General features: G+C 32.4%; 1 protein-coding gene across 14 annotated transcripts in view; it reads right to left on the reverse strand.

The window, feature by feature from the left end:
• Positions 1–13,117, reverse strand: part of LOC145297622 (FMRFamide receptor-like) — a 1,184,367-nt gene that overhangs the window by 1,161,628 nt on the left and 9,622 nt on the right. Inside the window, exon 1 of one of the 14 annotated variants that reach the window (XM_080143702.1) lies at positions 11,913–12,037. The exons of the other annotated variants lie outside the window; for them this stretch is intronic. The gene's annotated coding sequence lies outside the window, so the exon portion shown is untranslated. Of the gene's footprint in view, positions 1–11,912; positions 12,038–13,117 lie in introns of those variants that run through there. 14 annotated transcript variants of the gene reach the window in all.

Consider the following 13,117-nt stretch of genomic DNA (forward strand, 5'->3'; position numbering starts at 1 on the left):
CATTTAGTATAAGGATAGAAGGGAGAGAAACACTCTTATTACGAAAATAAAGATGGTTGAACTGGGGCAAAAAATATAAGAGATCGAGAAGAAAAATGAATAATAGAAGGATAGAAAAGGTTGAGGGAGAATGACAAAGAATAGGAATGTATATTTTCGTCACAGACACCCATTAATACAAGTTTTGAAAATGGATAAATATCGCTTTCTTTGTGAACCTCATCCTGGTCGACCACAATATCGGTTAACAGTATCCATTAGTACATTTAAGAAAATTCTTGGATCTAAAAATAGTTTTACTTTCCGAGAAGCAGCAAATATATATATATATATATATATATATATATATATATATATATATATATATATATATATTTGCTGCTACGTGGAAAGTAAACATATATATATATACAAAATATATATATATATTATATATTTTATAAATATATATATATATTTATATATATATTTCATAAATATATATATATATATATATATATACATATATATGTAATTTATAAATGAAATAATTTATATATTTATATATCTATAAATTGAAATGGACTGTGCGTCTGTCTGTGTGTACATTTCCTTGCTAAATTTCTCTGTCAATTTTCAATCTATAGAATCGTGATTTGACATAAAGAGTAGTGAGATTTGGAAAAATATTTTTACTCGGTTTTCAGACAAAAATTTGACTGTCTAGGGGTCAAAGTTTCACGATTTGACCTTTGAAAACTCCTCCAAACTCCCCCGTCAATTTTGGGTCTAAAAACTTGAAATTATAGATGTAGGTTCCTTGGACATGGATCCAAATTTTCCCTTGATTTGAGCATAAAAATGGCAATGATAAGGGGTACAAATTTTGGTCTAATAAAAAAAATACACCATTCACCCAATTCTTAGTCTAAACATATGAAATTTTATATAAATCATTTTCAGATATGCATAAAGTTTTTAATAAGTTTTCAGGCGAAAATTTTTCTGCCAAAAGTCAAAGTTTAAAGTGATGAGCTTTACAGACTCTACCAAACTCCTTCGCGAAGTTTGGGTCAAAACACTTGACATTTTACATGTAGCTTACTTGAACATGAGTCAAACATTTTAATATATATATATATATATATATATATATATATATATATATATGTATATATATATATATATGCGCATAAAGTTATAAAGGGTAAATAGGGCCCGATCACATCCGGGATTAACTACTAGTATATATATATATATATATATATATATATATATATATATATATATATATATATATACATAGATATGTACATATATATATGTGTATATATATGTATATATATGTATATGTATATATATATATATATATATATATATAAATATATATATATATATATATTGTAAATCACATACACAGTACAGTTCCGTTGTATAAAACACACCACTGAGGCTAGACACGCATCTTTCCCTAGCCAGGGCTTAAACCTACAACCATCACGCTGATAGTCAGCAGTTCTACCCACCGACCCATGAGATCGTTTCTCGCCAATGACCTCAACAATTTCCCAATTATGTAAACTTTCGCCGACCGCTTTTACAGTGCTCGAGGTGCTGGTTTATTTACAAACAAACAGCGACCCTTGATTTATAGCTTTTTAATTTGCGTCTGAGGTAAATTTAAAACAGTGCTCTAACCAAAGATGGACGCTTTAAATATATAGTCTCCATACAGTACTGTTTCGTTGTATCGAAGTTCATTAGTGCGGCTAGAATAGTACCTTTCCCTAACCTGGGATTGAAGCTACGTCACGTTTTACGTCGACAGTCTCACCAACAATATTTCTTATATAAACACGTAAAGATATCTGAAGGGTATAAATGCGCTTATCACTTAATTAATAATAACAGACGTTATGGTATTGGCGTCAGTATTTGCTAAAAAGTACTCTTTTAGAGAAAGATATCTTAATATATTTTATATATATATATATATATATATATATATATATATATATATATATATATATATAATGTAATTTATTAAATTGAATAGACGATTTAGTCTCTTAATTTTACATTTGAACCTTTCAATTTGTCCAAATTCGCTATTAAGGTGGAAATTATCTGATGTAATAACCATAAGATTGGTTTGTACAAGTACTTTCAAATCTTCCTGGATTCATCTTCATGGATCACGTATCTTGAAATATAGACTACAATTCGAGAAATGGAAAAGATCCAATGTATAATTAATAGACTAAAAACGACTATTACATTAAACGAATTATATATAATCGAAATTCTGCCCTAATACACACACAGGCACACAGGCACATATACACACAGACACAGACACAGACACACACACACACACACACACACACACACACACACATATATATATATATATATATATATATATATATATATATGTGTGTGTGTGTGTGTGTGTGTTGAACGTGCACAAGGATGGAGGCGTTCGGACGAACGCTATCACTATAAGAAAAGTCTTCAATACGGGTGCAACCTCTTAGATCGTCAGCCCACTTTTAATATCCTATGGGAAAAACATTCAATAGGTCAACTTCAGAAATATTCATAAACCATTCACCGTTCACTAAGTCTTCGAACGCGGATAATAAACCAAGCTGCATTGAGTTGCATCTCTTTCATTCCAGTATAATCGCTCTAACGAAAATATGATATTTCCGAACGCACCGCGATCGTATCAACAGCAACATTCTTTATATCGATGCTCCAAAATAACTCAAGGTTATGAAAGCCCGTATGAATCAATTATGATAACAGTCTCTACGTTTCTGGCGTCAGTGTTTGCTAAAATTAAACGGAAACTCGTAGAGGAACATATCTTAATGTTATAATATGTTTGCGAAAGGATGTATTTTTCATACGTTATTTAGATATGATATTAATCTATATGAAATAAACGTCTATCCTTTTTTGTTTGTTCGTTTTGCTGTTAGAGAACTCGATATCTAAAAGTTTTTTTTTAATAAATATTACTCAAAAAAAGATAAAATATCGCAAGGGACCTCATAACATCATACGATTTAACTTACACTGTAAAAGGAGTTCAATAGATGCAGCTATTGATTGCCTCATTATTAAATAAGGATTCTTTGTATAACATTATAAATAAGAGGTATTATACGCTTATTTTGCGGTCTGCGTTTTTGCCAACTAATTAGAATCAGGAAGGACATGTCTCATTCATATATTGCTGCTCTTTTCTGCAGCTGGTTTAATTGAGTTGTGTTTAGATGTGAGTGTTGAGCCAAAAAAAAAAGTGGTAGTAAGAAGGCAGGCTCGAACCCGTACCGCGAAGGAGGAAAGAACGAGGGGAAAACGTGCCGTTTTTGCTGTTACGAGCACTGGCAAACCGGAAGTGACGTAGGTTTAATATAAGGCTATACAATCGAAGAGAAGGGATGTCTTTCGAAAATATCGGCGGAAAAAGCGACCCCACCCTGTAGAAAAATGGCCAGTTCAGGTTAAGAAATTAATGTTTTAGCAGCTTTTTCGGTATTTGTCGTCGAGCTCCAAAACGATACTGATCTTGTGAAAATCTGTCTCCTCTATCGAAAATTTTAGACGGACATGGAAACAAACATACATAGATTCGTATATTTGTAGCTCAATTGTTCTATCCAAACCGATTAAAAAGCTTTCCCTATCTCTGAATACCCTTTATGTAAAACCTCAAATGTTTCGACTAGAAATTGTCTGAGTAATTTGTTAGAGACCGCAGACGTCAATTTTTTGTTTTAACTTTGGCCCCTCTTATGACACCTTAGCATTCATTGTTTATGGCTCAAAACAAGTTATTAAGTTCGATCCATGTCAAAGAAACCTATATCGAAAATTCCAAGTGTTTAGACCAAAAGTTGACGGAAGAGTTTGGCAGAGATCTCAAAGGTCTAATCGTTAAACTTTGACCGCTTAACAGCCATATTTCTGGCCGAAAACGGATTACGAAGATTTTACCAAATCTCAGTTACCTGTATACTAAATTTCGAGTCTGTAGACTGAAAATTTATAAAGTTATTGTGTAGGGAAATGTACACAGACAGACAGGCAGAAACACATACTTTCACTTTTATAGATACTAGCATGGGTGCCCGGCGTTGCCTGGGTGTTCAGAAGTGTGTGTTGAGTAAAAAAAGTGGTAGTAGGAAGGCAGGCTCGAACCCGTACGCCAAATGGCGGAAAGAACGTAAAATAACGTGACGTCTTTGCTGTTATGATACCCGCAAAACTGGGAGTAACATAGGTTTAAATTAAGGCAAGACAATCGAAAAGAGGGGATGATTTTCGAAAATATTGGCGAAAAAAACCGACCCCACCCTGTAGAAAAGTGCCCAGTTGAGGACGCAAAAATGTATGTTTATAGCCGATGTAAATTTTTTAAAAAAACTTTGCCTCCTATTATGACCCCTTAACATTTATTTTTTCAGCTCAAATCAAGTTATTATGTTAGATATATGCCAATGAACCTATATCTTAAATTTCAAGTGTTCAGACACAAACTTGACGGAGGAGTGTGGTAGAATTCTCAAGGGGCAAATCGTTCAAATCTGACCCTTTACCAGCGAAATTTCTGACCGAAAACGGATTACAAAGTGTTTTCCAAATCTCACTACCCTGTATATCAAATTTCGAGTTATTGCGTAGGGAAATGTACGCAGACAAACAGAATGTGTATATTTGTGAGGACACTTCTCAACCTGTGTACTCACAGAATGTTTAGTCTGCATACATTAAAATTTCTATATTGGGTATTTAGACATGTGGAGGACAGTTAGGTGGTTTTCATCGAAAAATATGCCTGCTAAAAGTCAGAATAAAAAACTTGATACGTGGGAGTCGTCGGATTGTAATTTTTAAGATATTATTTTACTAATGCGCATGCGTGAATCATTCACATATAAGATTACGCATGTTAAGAATCAGTAGGTGTGTAGACATGTTTTTAAATAATATGTCAAGCTGGTCTTATGGTTTTCGTACTTCACTCAATATCGTTAAGTTTTTTTTCGATCTCAGATTGAGTATTTTTTTTACTTACTTGAAGTTAGTTGCTTAGAAAAAGCATTAACACCTGCATGCGTATGACTCAGTTTCTTCTCGTTTTTTTTAAACTTCTTTTTATTGATATGACGCTACTCTATTTCTCTTAATAATAAATAAGTTGTCTGCATTAAGTAAAATATAAAATGTACGTATAGTAGGATCGGGCACGACCGACCGGTCAGACTATATATATATATATATATATATATATATATATATATATATATATATATATATATATATATATATATATAGTTAGTAAAGATGGTAATTAATAAAACATGAAGAAAGTGCACAATACTGTTGTAGAGCAAATATGCGTTTTGTTGTTTATTACCGTATTTTTCTGTTAAGTTACATTATTGTTTCGGCTACACGACCGTTTTTTGACGTCATGTAGCTTCCTCAGAATTTTACAGAAATGTTCGCTTATGGTGGAATGAAAGAATGAATGATGTCAGGGGAGGGGTGTGAGGTAAGCGGACAAAGAAGAGGGGAACAAGGGGGAAAGGAGAGAGCGGGTGCTTGGTATGTCGGTAATGTTTTAGTTTTGGAGTTTAAGGACATTAGGTGTTTGTGGGGGATCTGGGAAGTTCATCTCTGGTGTGGCTGAGGGCATATGGATACATGGAGGGGGAGGGAGATATGTGAGGGAAGGAGAATGGGTTACTTTAAAATCCGAGTCTTAATGTTTAGGTTGTTGGCGTTATGTTGCTGAGATGATTCCTTGATAAGTATCTCTTGACCTGTTGGGTGTTCGCTTAGTTTGGGAGGCGGGGGTGCTATGATTCGGTTTATCTATTTGATTTTTATTTGTTGTTAAGGCGGATGTATGCATGAGTGCATGTATGTGTGCATATGTGTAAGCGTGTATGCATGTATATATGTGTGTATGCATGCGTGTGGGGGTGGGTATCTGTAGGTATGTATATGTATGAGGAGGTGTACGTCAGCGCTCCCGTGTGCACCCACATCAAACCATTAAAACCCTCCACTAATGATAATATTACGCATATGAGCGTGGGAATGAGTTTACGCTCATATCTATGTATAATCATATCTATATTTAACGAAAGTATTACGTCTATATACTCACGAATGAACTTAGATGTACATCTATGTAAACGAATATGTCTATACCAATAACTGTATGTATGTCTGGGTATGTGTGTAAGTGTGTATATGCATGTGTGCACGCATGTGTGTCTGTGTGTACGTAGGGGTATTGATGTATATGGGTACGTACCTATGAATATGTGTGTATATAAGATAGTATATGTGCCCGCTACCTGCTGTCCACATGTGTATGTAGGAGCCTCCAGCTGTGTATATGTCGATTTATGTGTTTACGAATATAGGTATCTGTATGTTCGCGTGTGCTTGCATATATGCGTAAGGATGCAAGTATGTCTGAATCAATATACGCATGTAGGCCCATGTATACACCTGCATGGGTGTATGGGTGTCGATGTGTGTGTGTCTGTGTATGTGCGCATCCATGCTTACGCGCACGTACTCAATTTAGCACCTTTAGGAAAATTTAGGGTCAGCGGGAGTAGCACGGGTGTGTATGAATGCATCTGCGCATATGCGCATGTGCTTACATGCCATGGCCGAGATATATATGAGCATGTGAACGTTTCTTAAATTATATGTGTGTGTATGTACGCATGTGTGTGCTCGACCGTACGGCCGCAGGCTAACCATCTACAAGCACTCAACAACAAATAAAAATCAAATAGATAAACCGAATTATAGCCCCCCCCGCCTCCCAACAGGTCGAGACATACTAATCAAGAAATCATCTCACAAACGAGACGCCAATAACCTAAACATTAGGACTCGAATTTTTAAGTAACCCCATCCTCCTACCCCCACATATCTCCCTCCCCCTCCATGTATCCCTATGCTCTCGGCCACACCATAGATGAACCTCCCAGATCCTCCCACAAACACCCAATGTCCTTAAACTCCAAAACTAAAATATTACGGACATACCAAGCACCCGCTCTCACCTTTCCCCCTTGTTCCCCTCTTCTTTGTCCGCTTACCTCACACTCCTCCCCTGACATCATTCACTCTTTCATTCCACCATAAACGAAAATTTCTGTAAAAGTCTGTGGAAGCTACATGACGTCAAAAACGGTCGTGCAGCCGAAACAATAATGTAACTTAACAGAAAAATACGGCAATAAAATATAAAACGTATATATATATATATATATATATATATATATATATATATATATATATATATATATATATTCATGTGGATATACATATATATTAATATGGATATATATATATATACATGTATATATCCATATATATATCCACATTAATATATATATATACATATATATATATATATATATAAATGTGGATATATATATATTAATGTGGATATATATATATATATGCAAACATTAATCACGTATTAATTATATATATACATATACATATATATGTATGTATATTTTGTTGTAGCTGAGTTAGCAGAATCTGTTAACATTAGTATACACAAACAAAACAATACTAGACACATTCCCCTTGTCTATTTAGAGCTATCTGCTTTTTAAGAACTTACACAAACATACCTTGAATCTTATATAATGCACGCGATTTGATGTTTAGGAAATGAAAACGTGGTTCTTTCAACATTAATTAGTACCTTAGTAAGTCTTAGCAATGGTATAAATAAGCATGGCATCAACTAAACGGACACGGAGAGTCTTGGCTTCATGGAATAGATGATACAGAATTAATAAATTAAAATAGCGACAATGTTAACGACTATTCACATTGAGACCACCATAATATAAAGCAAAGCCACACTCAAGATGGTCAAAACAAACGGGAATAAAAAATAAAACGTATATATATATATATATATATATATATATATATATATATATATATATATATATATATATATATATATTCATGTGGATATACATATATATTAATGTGGATATATATATATATATACATGTGTATATCCATATATACACACATTAATATATATATATACATATATATATAAATGTTGATATATACATATATATATAATAAAAAATATGTAGAGATATTTAATTCAAGACATCTGTATACTGGATCAATGGCGAGTTGTAATAAATACATTGCTTATTAAGTGGCTGCCAATAATTAATCGAATAGAATATATCTATGTACATTAAATAGAGAATATACGCATCATTTTAAGTGTTAACACACGAACAATAAGTTTCACATATCGTTTCCCATTTATTTTTATACACAAATTTCACTGAAAGAAAATACGGTCTGTGTGCGCGTGGGTATGTATGTGTGTGTGGTGTGTGTGTGTGTGTGTGTTTGCGTGTGTATGCGCGCGCGTTTATTGGTATGTACGTGTGCCTGCCTCTGTAAATGCAGAGGAATAACTACCGTTCATAGACAATATTTTAATTCCAGAAATTTGGTTATTCAAATAATTTTACACACTATATCAGCCAACTGTTTGTTTGTAAACAAACTGACAGTTCGAGCATTTTACGACGGGCAAATGTTAATTTAAGAGGAAGTTGAGGAGAAATATTTACGGGCACTGATTCTTGGTTCGATGGTTAGAGCCGCCGACTGTCAACATGCTGGTTGTAGGTTAGATCCCGCCAGAGAAAAAGTGTATATCTAACTAATAAGGAGTGATACAACGAAACAGTATTGTATGTGGATGACTATATATATATATATATATATATATATATATATATATATATATATATATATATATATATATATATCGTTAGTTATCATCCCAAAATCAAAATATGTATTTCTCAAATCTCATAGTATGTTTTCATATATTTATGTAGTAGGTCACACACGTGTTTCGGTTAATACCTTAAGTCAATCAAAAGGCAGGTCGGACACAGATATATGTTCCTCAAGAAATAGTTTGCCCTTTTAATAAAAACAGTACAGTTAAGGAAAATTTTGATAAAAGTAACAAAAGTTTGTAAAAGTATAGAGATAAAATGTCATACGTATATATATGTATATATATATATATATATATATATATATATATATATATATATATATATATATATATTCTTTGAGAAAGTTTTCATTTTAAAAAGCAAGTTACTTGTTCAGCGATCTCGTACATGACTGTTATGGGATAAGGATAACATTTCTTTACACACCAATATGCACAAGCGCGCGGGCACAGACACACACACACACACACATCACACACACACACACACACACACACACACATATATATATATTTCTGTGTGTATAATTACGTGTTAACAGTCGAGTTTCTAAAAGTTAAACAGAGTGTAATCTAGATACGTTACATGTGTGGGTACATATATATATGTGTGAGTGTGTGTGTATTTTATTATATACGTGTGTATATATGCATATATATGTATATATATATATATATGTATGCGTGTAGGTGTGTTTCTGTGTTGTGTGCGATGATCTGTGTTACTATATTTAAACGTGATACGTTTGCATATATAGTTGCACATGCTCTATATTTCTACACGCTTTTGTTTGTGTGTGAGTGTGTGTAAACACCCATAGTCTGAAGCAACGTTGAATATGCACAAAATGTTCACCTTTTTGTATTTTGTATTCTTTTTTTATACGTTATGTAAACGTTGTCCATTATGCAGCTGAAACTCTATGTCTCCGTAGCAGTTTATCGAACATACGTATTTATTCAGTCGCGTTGGAGGGAAATATACGTTAATAACATTCTTTGTAAGTACAAAATGAAATAGATAGAGAATTAGATTGCAATATCCAATTCCATAATTCACAAAAGTATCCATTTTGCCAAGATTATTTAACAATTATATTGCTTTTATATTGCTAATAATCTTCTACATATGCGAACATTTTAGCCCGAGTCGATACTGCAACAAGATTGCAAGAGAGAAAAAGAAGAATATGCATCACGGAACGCTTTAATTTCAGTCCGTATTTCTGGACTTGTACGGTCTCGCTTTTAAGTGAGATTTCTTGCAAGCAAGCCGCCCATCTGGCGGTCGACAAAGTCATATTTTCTCTACCTCGGTCAGCGTCTACGTTTGATCAATGTTACACCTGACCTACAGACCGAATTCTTTTCGATATCCCTATCAGGTTTCTCAGGCTCTACGCTCAAATTCTATCAGTCTATTAGTTATCTTTCTATCTATCAATATATATATATATATATATATATATATATATATATATATATATACATGAATGTGTATATATATACATACGCGCACGCACACAAACATTCACACAGACACATACACACACACATATATATATATATATATATATATATATATATATATATATATATTTAAAACCACATTGTAAAAATTGAAATCGTCTGCTTAATTATCTCTAACTTCTTTATTCATTTGCTATTAATGATCGTTCGACGAAGATTCTAAAATGTTCCTGATATCCATGGAACGTATATAATTTATTTTATTTCAACGTAAAAAGACAATGACACTATAATTACTTATAAAAGGTGTAAGACGCTTTCTTGTGCGGTTAGCAATATTTTCTTTAACACAAAACACTGTCTAAATATAACGTATATATCTATATACATACATATATACATATATATATATATATGTAATATGCATGTATATATATAAAGCATAATATGCACACACATATATATATAACATATATATACATATATATATATATATATATATATATGTATATATATGTATATATATACATCATGCTCATAGTTTCTCTAGTCTGAAAAAATTATTTTGTCTGAATACTGTCATAATTCATAAATGCATATGTCCTTAAGCTGTGCAGATGAACACACGCATTTATCCATCTCTCTCATTTATTTCTACTTTTTTTATATATATAATTGTATTATTATTACGAAAACAATGAAAGACCTGCGTAGATGATTAATTTACTGATGCTAAACAATGACATATATATTTTGTGCCTTGCATAATGAAACTACTTAACCCTTAACCTTTTTTAATAATGCACTCTTAATCTAAGCTATTTCCCGCGAATTTCTTAAAATACTGACGATACGGTTATTGCACTCTATATTTTCAATCAGAAAGTAAATCGGACGAAAACCGCTGATTAAAATGAATTAAGGTGGAAGCATGATAAAGAGCAAAACAACGGTCTGAGAATCGGTTTAAATGGGTTAATAGATTAAATAAATATTGAAGATTTTATGGAAATCGTTCTTGGCATGAAGCAACTGGATGTCAGGAAATTTGAATACTAAACTAATGTAAAAATAACTTTTAAGATAAATACTAAACCAATGTAAAAAGAAATAAGATAAATATTAAACCAATGTAAAAGAAAACGTTTAAGATAAATTCTAAACAATGTAAAAATAAGTATTAAGATAAATACTAAACCAATGTAAGAACAGGTTTTAAACCAATGTAAAAATAAGTTTTACAATAAATACTAAACAAATGTAAAACTAAGTTTTACGAGAAATACTAAACCAATGTAAAAATAAGTTTTACGATAAATACTATACCAATGTAAAAATAAGTTTTCAAATAAATACAAAACCAATGTAAAAATAAGTTTTAAGATTCTCATTCAGAAAACAACCGTCACTCTTCGCTTATGGTTTGTAAACACTAAATAACAAAATAAAGGAACGGAGAGCAAAATGGTTGTCAATAGAAAACCTAAAGTCCAACTTAAAATCTGCCTAATAGAAGGGATACATGCATATAAAACATAATCTAGTAATTAACTATATACAAAAAATGCATTTGATTGATCTTGTAAGCAAAATAAGTTAAAGAGCTTACGTGTTATACGGTTTTTCGTAGTCGTAGAAGTGCCGAGTTCCTTCGGATTTGCATATGTGTCGACGATCACTGGTTACTTAAGAAGAGTTCTTCTTGCTTTGCGTTATGCCTCCTACTCGAAAGGGAGTGGTTTGAACATGTGTCGAACAGTCGCTATTAAAGAGGATTGTTGTCACATCTGATAAGTGCTGGAGACTGCTATGTTTTGCGAGGTTTCTTCCGAACAAGTTAATAATATATTGATACTTGGCTCCTCATTAAGTTAGAAATAATTCTCAAGTTGTAATACCTGGGCCAACTTTAATCTATAATCTATACTTTGTCATCGAAGTAAATGGCCAACATTTAGCTATATGAAGTAATAAAATGTATCTCTATTGCTTTTTAACTTCTTACATTACACATTGTTTTACAGTTATATGCCTTCTTTACACAATATCTTATATGTCCGCTTTCGTCATTTATCTTTGCTTATTAACAATAAAATGTTAAATGTCTTAAAGAAAATATTTGATAGTCGATTATAAGATAATAAAAATAGCACCATGCTACCGATACAAAAAAAAAATGAAAATAAAAACTGATAGACAGGAAATAGGAAAGAATATTCGAGGTCGGCTCAGAAGTAAAATCTCCTACCTTTTTACGACTATATTAAAGCGCTAAGAAGTTGCGAGTAAAAAAAAAAAATATTAAAATGGGCGACTTTATTTTTTTGTTCTGGACTTTTATTTTGTACGTAACCAACACCATTCACAATGTACTTATGCAACGAAATCAATGGCGCCTCTCAGCCTTTGACGCACATCCATGGCAGTGCATATATCAACTTCTTATAGAGGTAGTATCCGCAACAGATTGATAAAGCATGCAGTTTATAGGTGCTTTAGCTCGCTCATCATAACACAGATATTTGCAATCCCCTCTGATGTATCTGGGCGGAATATTAAAAAAAAAAAAAAACATATATTATTTTTTAAAGGCCGTTAGTACATATGAAGTATAAATAGTGTTGACTCTTCCAACAGCAATTTTAAGGAGAACATTGCAGAACGTAACAAGCATTTTAATTGTGCAATGGATCGGCTGAGAGCAATAAGAAAATGTTTTTATCCTGTGTTTTAACCCGAACAGCAATCGATAAGAAACGTGCAATTTAAAAGATACCAGTCTTAAAGAGTGCATAATTGGTTACAAAATTAGTT

Source organism: Euprymna scolopes, chromosome 18 (genome assembly GCF_053919585.1).
Source record: "Euprymna scolopes isolate OS-2025 chromosome 18, ASM5391958v1, whole genome shotgun sequence".
In the NCBI taxonomy this organism is placed as follows: Eukaryota; Metazoa; Mollusca; class Cephalopoda; order Sepiida; family Sepiolidae; genus Euprymna; species Euprymna scolopes.